Source organism: Pistacia vera, unplaced genomic scaffold, assembly GCF_008641045.1.
Source record: "Pistacia vera cultivar Batoury unplaced genomic scaffold, PisVer_v2 Contig496, whole genome shotgun sequence".
NCBI lineage: Eukaryota > Viridiplantae > Streptophyta > Magnoliopsida > Sapindales > Anacardiaceae > Pistacia > Pistacia vera.
In genome coordinates, this window is record NW_022196330.1 from 361514 (window position 1) to 373679 (window position 12166).

At 39.1% G+C, this 12166-nt stretch overlaps 1 non-coding gene across 1 annotated transcript; it reads right to left on the reverse strand.

Annotated features, from left to right (window-relative positions):
* Positions 1 to 4936: 4936 nt before the first annotated feature.
* On the reverse strand, positions 4937 to 5043 carry LOC116105296. Its single transcript, XR_004124054.1, has one exon. It is a non-coding gene; the product is annotated as a small nucleolar RNA R71 (small nucleolar RNA).
* Positions 5044 to 12166: the final 7123 nt, after the last annotated feature.

Below are 12166 nucleotides of genomic sequence, written 5' to 3' on the forward strand. Positions count from 1 at the left end.
ATAACATCATTTGGGATCAAAAGTATGAATGATTAGCTATAGTGCAAGTGGGAGATTGTTAGAGTATGTGCACTAGAGCCAACATTTTAGCTCCTGTAAACTCATTTTATAAATGAATAAAAGGCGCCGCTTCTTTATAAGCATATATACTATAGCATCTATTTACTTCATGTAAAGAAAATAGTTTATGTCCTTAGAAAGGTTGAAACCAATGACAAGGGAATTAAGTGTTATAAATCTTAATTGTGAGAAACCTATAAGCACAAATGGTGGCCCTTCTTAAACCGTACGTAGTCATAGTATAAATCTGACCAAGGACACAGATTATACGGAAAGACTATCATCGCGTTGAACGACGCCATCAAAAGGTAGTGACAGATCTCACATGTCAAGGTTGTGGGCATCAACTTGTTGCAATGCATGGATGCTTGCTTGTGCAAGTCCATTGGACTGACCCATCAGAGGATTCTATACAAGATGGTAAACCTAGTTTCTATGGAATATATCCTCTTACAAATGGTGGTGTATGCGGTCCTTCGACTTGAGATCACCAGAGCGCCATGTGCAAATGATTGATCACTCTTGGTTATAGAAGATCTTATCTCGGCGAGATATTTTGTTAAGAACTGTGACCTCAAATCCATGGCCATGGTGGAATTGAGTTAGTGCTCGAATCCAATTTTTATAGTTGTCAGATTCGAGAACCAAATATAGAAAATGTCAAGGTAGCATTTTGAGGTAGACATTATTTATGTACCTCAAACCTTGATGAGATATAAGATGATGAAATGGATCAAATTGAATGGTAATCATACCGTAGAAAATCAATGATTCTTTCCTTATCAAGGAATCATGATGCCTTGCTAGAGGCCAATCTTGATTAGTGTACGAAAACACTAGTTGGTTGATGCCTAATTAATTATCAGGATAGTGCCGGCAAAGTAAAGAGCTATTGGGTCACACAAATAGAAGGCAGTTAAGTGAGAAATGGAAATGGAAGGACAATCTTGTCCTTAGGCCGAAAAGGGTATTTCGATAATTTGGGAGTCCAAGGGCATTTTCGTCATTATGGGTGAAAAGAGCACTTTGGTAATTTTGCTAAGGGGTTGACGCCATTATCCAATTTATTGGAAGAGGATGTAGCAAAATTAGAATCATATTAATTTTAATTAATATGGAAACATATATATTTAATTTAATTAAATATATATTAAAAAATCCAAATATTAAATATATATATATATATGGATTAAATAATACATTAATTTAATTAATTTATATATGTTTATGGAATTAAATGAATAGTATTATTTATTTAATTTAGTGTTTAATATTTAAATAGGATAATATCTCAGAGATGTTATCCTTTCCTTTTAGGATTAGGGCAATACTTCCAAGATAGGAATTCAAGGATTGAAATCCTAGTTGAATTCCTATTTGGATTAGCACTATAAAAGGAGGCGGGTTTTTAGTTTGTAAAAAGAATTCTTTTCGGCAAAATAGTTTAAAAGAAATTGAACTATTTCTCTCTCCTAAACTCTCCCAAGTACATGCCTAAACTCTAGCCACCAAGAGAGTTCTCTGTCTCAATTTCTGCCACCTTCACTTAAGCCCTCCGATTGATCTAACAGTCAATCCTAAGGTAATCCCGAGCCAACCTTTGTGTGGATACCGACAAACTTGATCCTACGTTGGATCGATAGCAACTAGCTGGAGAGATCCAGAGAAGGAGCCGCCAACGAAGGTATAAGAATCTAACCTTGTATGGTTTTATTTTATGTAGATTAATATGTCGAAATCGTGATCTTGGGTAGGGGGATCATGCCATGGCAAGAAAATTTTTTATTATTTCGCGTTTGCCACGACACAATTCCTACGTGTGACCCGAAAGCTCCTCATCATATTGGTAGTAAGTAGTTTCATGATTGACACTCAATCAATCGTCTTACTAAACATAGATCAAGATTGGCTTCTAGCAAGACATCATGGCCATTCGATAGATCCAGATTCAACGAAATAGCTACCCATAAACGATATGGTTATCGTGCAATCAAATCCCTTCATAATTCATTATCTCATCAAGGCTGAGGTACAAAAATAATGTCAACCTCAAAGATCCTTGATCTCTTTGTATTCGGTTATTGGACCAATGACTAGAATAGATTGGATTGAACTACAACTAAATCCTGCTATGGCCACAGATTCAGTGTCGTTGCCATTCACCAAATTGCTTAGTGTGATAATTTCTCCCATACCTAGGAGTGATGAATCCTCTGTCAATCCACCATAGTCTTGATACACTTTTCAATGTAGTTAACCACTACCGTTTTGATAGTCCTAAACAGAACTATGTTGGGCTAGTGTCAAACTACATTAATTGGTGCACAAGGCACTCTAGTGATCTCAAGTTTAAGGATCACATGCACCACCATCCATTAGACAATTTAGTCCATAGACATTGGGGTTATCATATATGTGGAATCCTCTAGTGGATCTTTCCGGTGAACTCGCCTATAGCAAGCACTCATGTGTTGCACTAGGTTGTCAGCAAACAACCTTAACAAGTGAGATCAGTCACTGCCTTTCGACAAAGTCATTCAACACTATGATAGCCTTACTGTATTATCTATGTCCTTAGTTAGAATAATACTTGAGCTACGGACATTTCTAGAATGGCCACTATATGTGATCATAAGGTCCTCACTATCGAGATTTGAAGCACTCAATACCCTCATCACGGTTCTAATATTCTAAAGACATACATCATGACATATAATGAATATGAATTACACAATGTAGAGGAAAAAATTATTTTATTGATTATAAACATTCTTACAAAGAGTCAATATTACAACAATGGATTGGCTCTAGGGCACTTACTCTAACAATCTCCCACTTACACTATAGCCAACCATTCTTGTATTTAATACAAAATGACCTTAAGTGTTTTTCATGCTTCTGCTATTACAGAGCCTTCGTCAGTGGATCGGCGAGATTGTCATCAGTATGTACTTTGCAAATCTACTCATCTTTCCTCTGAACCATTTCTCTGATCAGATGAAATCGTCTGAGTATGTGTTTGGATAACTGGTGAGACCGTGGTTCCTTTGCTTGAGCTATTGCTTCATTGTTGTCACAATAGACATCTACTAGATCAACAATAGTGGAAACCATACCAAGTCTGCTAACGAGCTTCTTGATCCAAACCGCCACTTTGGCCACATCGGATAATGCAATATACTCAGCTTCTGTTATAGAGTCTGCTACAGGGCTTTGCTTGGAGCTCTACCAGCTTACTGTAACTCCATTGAGACAAAATACAAAACTAGACTATGAGCGATAATCATCTTTATCTGTTTGGAAACTAGCATCATTGGATCTTCGAACAGCGAGCTTATCATCCCCTTTATAAACCAAGAACATATCCTTAGTCCTTTTTAGGTACTTTAGAATGTTTTTGAAAGCTATCCAGTGACACTCGCCTATCTGATTGATATCCACTGCAAGTGCTTAATGCCCATGAAACATCAACCCGAGTACATAGCATGACATACATGATAAAATCCAATTGTAGACACTTATGTGATCTTCTTCATCCTATATGTCTCCTCTTGTGTTTTAGGATACATTTCTTTAGACAGATAGACACCATGTGACATCGGAAGAAATCATTTCTTGGATTCTTCAATACTAAATCTCTTCAGTAACTTGTCTATGTTAGTGTACGTGCCCTAAAGCCAATCAATTTTGTAGATGTTGACTCTTGTAAATAATGTTTATAATTAATAAAAGGCATTTTCTACATTATGTAATTCATATTTTATGTATGTTATAATGTATGTCCTTAGAATGGTAGAACCGTGACAAAGATATCGAGCGTTTCAAATCTCAATAGTGAGGACCCTATGAGCACATATGGTGGCCATTCTAGAAACATCCGTAGCCCTAGTATTATTTTGACTAAGGACACAGATAATACGGTAAGGCTATCATAGTGTTGAAAAACCCTGTTGAAAGACAGCAAATGATCTCACTTGTCAAGGTTGTTTGTCGACAACCTGGCACAACACATGGGTGCTTGTCATAGGTGAGTTCACTAGGTAGACCCATCAGAGGATTCCACATAGATGGTAACCCAATGTCTATGGAATAAATCCTCTAGCGAATGGTGGTGCATGTGATCCTTAAACTTGAGATCACCATAACGCCTTACGCACTGATACGTGTTTACTATAACATGCAATATGTAGCAAGTATACTAATCGCACAAGTTTTTGGTGCCATTGCTGGGGATTGAGTTTTGTGTTAACATTAAAATTTTCTTGTGTTAGCTAGATTGGAGTGTTATTTTTACTTAATTGTTATTTGTTTTATTTTTGTTAATTTTCTTTGTTTGGTGTGATTGTACTCTTGCTATTGTTCTGTGTAGTTTATGCGAAGAGCAAGACGTCAGGCAGTGGTTCCTGTTGATCCTAAGATTGAAAGAACCACTCGAAGACTAAACAGAGAAAGAAGAGAAAGAGAAGCTACAGTTGAACCAAAAGAAATAGTTGTAGAGATGGCAGAGAATAGAACATTGAGGGAATTCTCTGTTCCCTCAGTTGAAGGCAGTGGGTCGAACATTACGAGACCAGCGGTCTAAGCCAACACTTTTGAAATAAAGCCGACAATCATCCAGATGATTCAACAGTCGGTTCAGTTCAGGGGGGATTTGAAGGAAGATCCAAATCTACACATTGCCAATTTCTTGGAGATTTGTGATACTTTCAAGTCTAATGGAGTGTCAGATGATGCAATCAGATTGGGACTATTCCCATTTTCATTGAAGGATAAAGCTAAGGGATGGCTACTGGTACTACCAACAGGAACAATCACCACATGGAATGATTTAGCACAGAAGTTCCTGACCAAATTCTTTCCTCCAGCAAAGTCAGCAAAGTTAAGAAATGACATCAGGTCATTCATTCAAGAAGAGTCAGAATCTTTGTATGAGGCTTGGGAGAGATACAAAGAGTTACTGAAAAGGTGTCCACATCATGGGTTGCCAGTTTGGATGCAAGTCCAAACATTTTATAATAGACTAACAGTGAATGTGCAAACTATGGTGGATGCAGCCTCGGGAGGAGCATTACAGAATAAGACTCTGGAAGAAGCTCATGAGTTGCTTGAGGTTCTGGCAAGTAACAACTATCAAAGACCTAATGAGAGGGTGCAACCGAAGAAATCCATGGGTCTTCATGAAGTTGATGCATATACACCATTTCAGCCTAACTGACAGCACTTCAGAAACAGTTGGGGAGTATGGAGGTAAATTCCATTCAAGCTCCTCAACTGACTTGTGATTTTTGTGCAGGTAATCACGTGAGCAATGAATGTCAAGTAAGGAACACGTTTGCCTCAACATCGTCATCATCGGAGCAGGTTAACTACTTGACTGGAAATCAAAGGCAACAAAACAATCCGTACTCCAACACATTTAATCCCGGTTGGACGACTCACTTGAACCTGTCTTGGGGCAATCAAAACCAACAGAATCAGCAAAACAATCAATGAAATCAAAGGGCATTGCCAAATAACCAAACAGGGGTGAACAACCAACAAAGAGACCAAAGAATGACAAAATTGGAGGACATGTTTGGGAAGTTCATACAAGAGACCACGGGTTTTATGAATGAGACAAGAACTAATTTCAGAAATCAAGGGGCATCCATTCGAAACTTGGAAGTACAGATGGGGCAGTTAGCTGAAAAGCTAAATGAAAGACCATAGGGGTCTTTACCGGGCAACATAGTGACTAACCCACATGAGCAAGCAAATGCAATAATTTTGAGGAGTGGGGCAGTTCTTGAAGAGGTGGAAAAAGAAGAAAAGCCACCAAGGGAAAAGGAAGAATCTAATAAGGAAGTAGATGAAGAGATAGTTGCTGAAGAGAAACCATCTATTTCTAGGGAAGAAGAACAGAAACGGGAAGAGGGGCAAAAGAAAAGGAAAGAGAAATTTTCATTTCCCGAGATACCACTAGAGTTAGCACATCACACTCCACCCATGCCTTTTCCTCAGAGACTGAAGAAAAAGAACCAGGATAAGCAGTTTTCCAAATTTATTAAAATATTTAAAAAACTGCATATTAACATTCCTTTTGCAAATGCCGAGCTACGCGAAATTTCTTAAGGAAATTCTATCTAACAAAAGGAAGTTAGAAGATGAGGAAACTGTGATGCTCACAGAGGAGTGCAACGTCATTCTCTAGAAGAAGCTACCCCCAAAGCTCAAAGATCCAAGGAGTTTTACTATTCCTTGCATTATAGGAGATATTACTTTTGATCGTGTTTTATGTGATTTAGGTGCTAGTATTAATTTAATGCCCTTTTCTGTTTTCAGGAGATTGGGGATTGGTGAAGTGAAGCCAACGACCATGTCGTTGCAACTAGCGGATAGGTCCATAAAACATCCGAGGGGGATAGTGGAAGATGTGTTGGTGAAAGTGGATAAGATAATCTTTCCAGCAGATTTTGTTGTTTTGGACATGGAAGAGGATAAGGAAATTCCTCTCATTTTGGGCCGACCATTTTTGGCCACGGGAAGAGCACTTATAGATGTGCAAGAAGGGAAGTTACTACTGAGAGTTCAAGATGAAATAGTAAAAAAATAAAGAACCTCCAAAACTTGAGTTGAAACCTTTACCTCCCCATCTCAAATATGAGTATCTTGGGGAATCAGAGACCTTCCCAGTAATTATTAGTTCAAGTTTGAGTAAATTAGAAGAAGAACGGTTGATAAGGGTGTTGAGGGAACACAGACAAGCAATTGGATGGACTATTCGGACATTAGAGGCATTTCACCATCATTCTGCATGCATAAGATACTCATGGAGGATGATATCAAGCCTAGGGTGCAACCACAACGAAGATTAAATCCGTCAATGAAGGAAGTGGTGATAAAGGAGGTGGTGAAACTCCTAGATGCAGGAATAATTTATCCTATTTCTGATAGTCCATGGGTTAGCCCGGTACAAATGATTCCGAAGAAGGGAGGTATCACGGTGATAAAAAATGAAAGTAATTAATTGATACCAACTAGGACGGTCACGGGCTGGAGAGTGTGCATTGATTACCGAAAATTGAATGAGGCGACAAGGAAGGATCATTTTCCACTTCCTTTCATTGATCAAATGTTGGAGAGGTTGGCAGGGCATGCCTATTACTGTTTCCCAGACGGGTATTCAGGATATAATCAGATTGCCATCGCTTCTAAGGATCAAGAGAAGACGACCTTCACTTGTCCATATGGCACCTTTGCTTATCAAAGGATGCCGTTTGGGTTATACAATGCACCAGCCACATTCCAGAGATGCATGATATCGATCTTTGGAGATATGGTGGAACGGTTTATAGAAGTCTTCATGGATGACTTCTCAGTTTTTGGTTCATCTTTTGACAACTGCTTATCTAATCTTTCTCTTGTTTTGCAGCGATGTAAGGAAAGGAACTTGGTGCTCAATTGGGAGAAGTGCCACTTCACGGTCTAGGAGGGAATAGTGCTTGGTCATAGAATTTCAAAAGACGGAATAGAAGTAGATCGAGCAAAGACAGAAGTGATTGAGAAGCTGCCACCACCATCAAATGTTAAAGCAATTCAAAGTTTCTCAGGGCATGCAGGGTTTTACAGACGATTCATCAAGGACTTTTCTAAGATTTCTAAACCCTTTTGCAATTTGTTAACTAAAGATGTTGCTTTTGATTTTAATGATTAATGCAATGCATGCCTTTCTAACTCTTAAAAAATTGTTAGTATCTGCACATATTATTGCAATTCCTGATTGGGGACTACCATTTGAATTGATGTGCGATTCTAGTGATTTTGCTCTAGGAGTAGTGTTAGGATAGAGGAAAAACAAAGTGTTGCATGTAATTCAGTATGCTAGCAAAACACTCACTGATGCACAATTGAATTACACCACCACTTGAAAAGAATTGTTGGCTGTGGTTTTTTCTTTTGACAAATTTTGTTCATATTTGTTAGGTGCAAAGGTGATAGTCTCTACAGATCATTCAGCACTCAAGCACTTATTGGCAAAGCAAGAAGTGAAACCTCGGTTGATAAGATGGATCATATTGCTTCAGGAGTTTGAGTTAGAAATTAGAGATAAGAAGGGGTCAAAAAATGTGGTGGCAGATCACTTGTCAAGAATTGAGAGACCAATCCAGGGAAATGAAGAGGAAATTCCAATCAGAGAAACATTTCCGAATGAGAAATTGATGAGAGTGGATGAAGCACCATGGTATGCAGATTTTGCGAATTATTTGTCATCAAGGGTGCTCCCAATTGGAATGACTTTCCAACAAAAGAGGAAATTCTTCTCAGATTTGAAGTATTAATTTTGGGAAAAGCCATTTTTGTACAGACACTGTACTGATCAAATGATACGTAGATGTGTGCCAGAGGAGGAAATGGAAAGCAATCTACGGCATTGTCACGAGAGGGAAGTGGGTGTCCATTTTGGAGGAGCTAGGACAGCAGCCAAGGTTCTTCAATCTGGGTTTTATTAGCCAACCCTTTTTAAGGATTCCTTCCGGATGGTTCATGAGTGTGACTAATGCCAATTGAGTAGTAATATTTCAAAAAGGGATGAGATGTCGTTGAACAACATCCTTGTGGTTGAGCTGTTTGATGTGTGGAGGATTGACTTCATGGGTCCCTTCCCAAATTCTTTTGGGAACACATATATCTTGGTGGCAGTGGACTACGTATCGAAGTGGGTGGAAGCAGTTGCATTGCCGTCTAATGATGCCAGGGTAGTGATTAATTTTGTGAGAAAGAATATTTTCTCAAAATTTGGGGTACCACAGGCGATCATTAGTGATGGAGGATCCCATTTTTGCAATAGGCAATTGGATGCACTTTTGGGAAAGTATGGAGTGAAGCATAGAGTTGCAACACCTTACCGTCCACAAACGAGCGGACAAGTGGAACTGTTTAACAGAGAGCTTAAGGGAATTTTAGAAAAGACGGTTAATGTATCTAGGAAGGATTGGTCCCAAAAATTAGATGATGCATTATGGGCCTACCGAACTGCATTTAAGACTCCAATTGGTATGTCTCCATTTAGGATGGTTTATGGGAAAGCATGTCACTTACCGATAGAACTCGAGCATAAAGCATACTGGGCAGTCAAGCAGCTAAATATGGACTTAAGAGCTACTGGGGAGGAAAGGATGCTGATTTTGAATGAACTCGATGAGTTCCGTCTTGAAGCATATGAAAATGCTCGAATTTACAAAGAGAAGACAAAAAGGTGGCATGACAAACATATCAGGAAGAAGAATTTTGAAGTGGGTCAAAGAGTGTTGTTGTTCAATTCTAGACTTAGGCCTTCCCTAGAAAACTTAAGTCTAGATGGTCTAGACCATTCACAGTTACAAGAATTCACTCATCCGGAGCGGTAGAAGTTACACATGAAGAAAAGGGCACTTTACAGTCAATGGACAGAGATTGAAGCCATACATTGATGGGGTGATGAGTTGCAAGTCCATCCCGATCCGGCTTGACATTCCGACTTGAAGAATTGAGAGAGTCGAGCTTTCGACTATAAACAAGCGCTCCTTGGCAGGCAACCCAAGTGTTTTTATTTATTTTTCTTTATTGATTGTTTTATAGTTGTTTAGTTTGTTTGGTGGTGTATGAATATTTAATTGGTGTGTTTTTGGCTGTTTCAGGTGAAATTGAAAATCAAGATGGAAAATTGAAAGTTCCAGTTTTCGCCGCGGCGAAGCAATTTTTTTACATTTTGGAAGGCGAATTCTTCCAAACTTTGCTGCGGCGCCATTCTCTCGGTAAATTTTCGCCACGGCGAAGAAAAAATGGTGAATTAGTCTAAGGAAACTTCGTCGCGGCGAAGTTTGTTCTTCGCCGCAGCTTTATACCCTCTGTATTTTTTCGCCGCAGCGAAACCTAGGTTGAATTAGGGTTTATAGAATGAAGAACTTCGACGCGGCGAAGTCTGCTTTCTATAAATTCTCACTTTCTTTCTTCATTTTTCACGCGACTCTCCAAACCTATTTTAGAGAAAAATTTTCAAACTTCAATCCAGAGCCTTCCCAGAGATTTCCCAACCAATTTCCTCACTCCTTAACCCTCTTAAACACCAAAACAACTCATTACAACAACAATTTTCGTAAAAATTCACGAAATTTTTGAGTTTAAGGAAATTTGGGGGTTTGCAATCTAGGCTGATTTTGGCTCAATTGATGGCGAATAGTCCTTAGTTTGGGTAAGATTTAACGTTTTCTAAGCTTTTATCTCAAAAAATTTGAGTTTTAATTTGTAGATTTGAAATTTTGATAGTTGGTTGAGTTATGGAAATTTTGTGCTTGTAAGTGTTGATTTTGTTTGACGAAGGGTTGATTGTGCATTGTGTGATATTGAGGAGTGTGGGTTTTGAATTTAGAAGTGTTTGGTTGAATTTGGAAAAATCGTAGTTTGGGGGTTGAGGTGAAAATTTTTGGAAGTGTTGGAAATCTTTGCAAGATTGAATTGGTTGTTGCAGGACACTTAGGATTGAATTTTTGAGTTGCATTGTTTGAGTTGAAGCATAGTTTAGGAGAAAATGCCGCTCAAAGTCAAGGCACCAACCAAGGGCAAGGGAAAAGGAAAGAAAGTAGATGACCGGTTTATGAATGAAAAGGCTCGACAAAACTATGAGGCAGCAGCCAAAAGGAAAGACAAGGGATTTATCCCTGAACGTGGGCTGACTGCAACCGAGGCTGATGAGTGGAGTCAAAGGAGAAGTTGGGATAACTTTAGGAGTGAACCCGCACATGCGGCTGTGGAGCCACTAGTGAGAGAGTTTTATGCCAACCTCCCTGAATGTGATGAGGGGGTTGTTTTTGTGAGGGGTATTGATGTGATATTCACAGAAAAGGTCATAAACGATTTCTATGGTTTACCTCAGATTGACAAGGATGAATATGAGGAGTTTAGGAGGACACAGAAAAGGGATGACGAGATTCTTAGGACCATAGCGAAACCAAATACCTCTTGGGATGTTTCAAATAAGGGAAAGAAAACCATTAAGGGGACTAGTTTAACACTAGTGGCTCGGTTGTGGCAGTATTTTGTTTCAGCTAGGATGATACCGGAGACGCACTACAGTACAGTGACATATGAGAAGGCACTTTTGTTGTATTCTATTACCACAGGAAAGAAAATGGACGTAGGGCACATCATCCTGACGAGTATCCAACTTGCAGCCAAACCAGGGCGAGGCAGTTTTCCGTTCCCACAACTCATTACAGCGTTGTGCACTAATGCGGGGGTCGAGGTACATGCTGATGAGCCACTGATCCATGCTGCCCCAGTCCTCGACATAGCATACTTCAGTAAACATCTCGCGCGACAACCCGATGAGCAACCCAAAGCCGAGACAAAACGACAGCGAACCACCCAAGGCATTGCCACATCATCCAGTTCCACTGCCACCATGAAGGACATGATCCAGCAGATGATGGGTCAGATGAGACGTATAGCAAAACATCAGGATTTGTTGGCAAAGCAGGCCAGGAAGACACATGAGCTGCAAATTAGTTGCTGCGACAACATTGGGATTAATACTTCAGAACATCAGTGGGCTGACTGGGACTCAGATGAGTGGATGGGCTCAGAAACAGAAGAGGATGACGCTGTGGAAGAGGAGGAAACTGAAGAATGAGCACATGAGCACCTGTTTGAGTTTCGTTATTTTTATTTGTTTAGTTGTTCTTTTTGTTTTTCTTTTATTTTGAACATTGAACTCTGTTGATATTTTTTGTTTGGGATTGTGTGAGTTGTTTTAGTTGTTTCATTTTTGTTTTAAATTCTAGTAGATGTAAAGATGAGATTAGGGTTGTAATACTTTCATATTAGTCAGTGGATTTTTCTAACATAGTGGACACCACAGTTTTCAATTGTTTTACAGAATGTGGGCGATGAAAAAGCTGAGGATCGGGTGTGCACAATGTTGAGCGGAATTTCAACTTCACGGATTAATCAGGGAACTATCTCGCACCTTTTTCTATTTTGTTTTCCATTCCTAATTTATGCATAATGTGACATTGGGGACAATGTCATCTTTAGTTTGGGGGTAGGAAAATTTGAAGAAAATTTGAAAAAAATTTGATTTTGTTTCAGT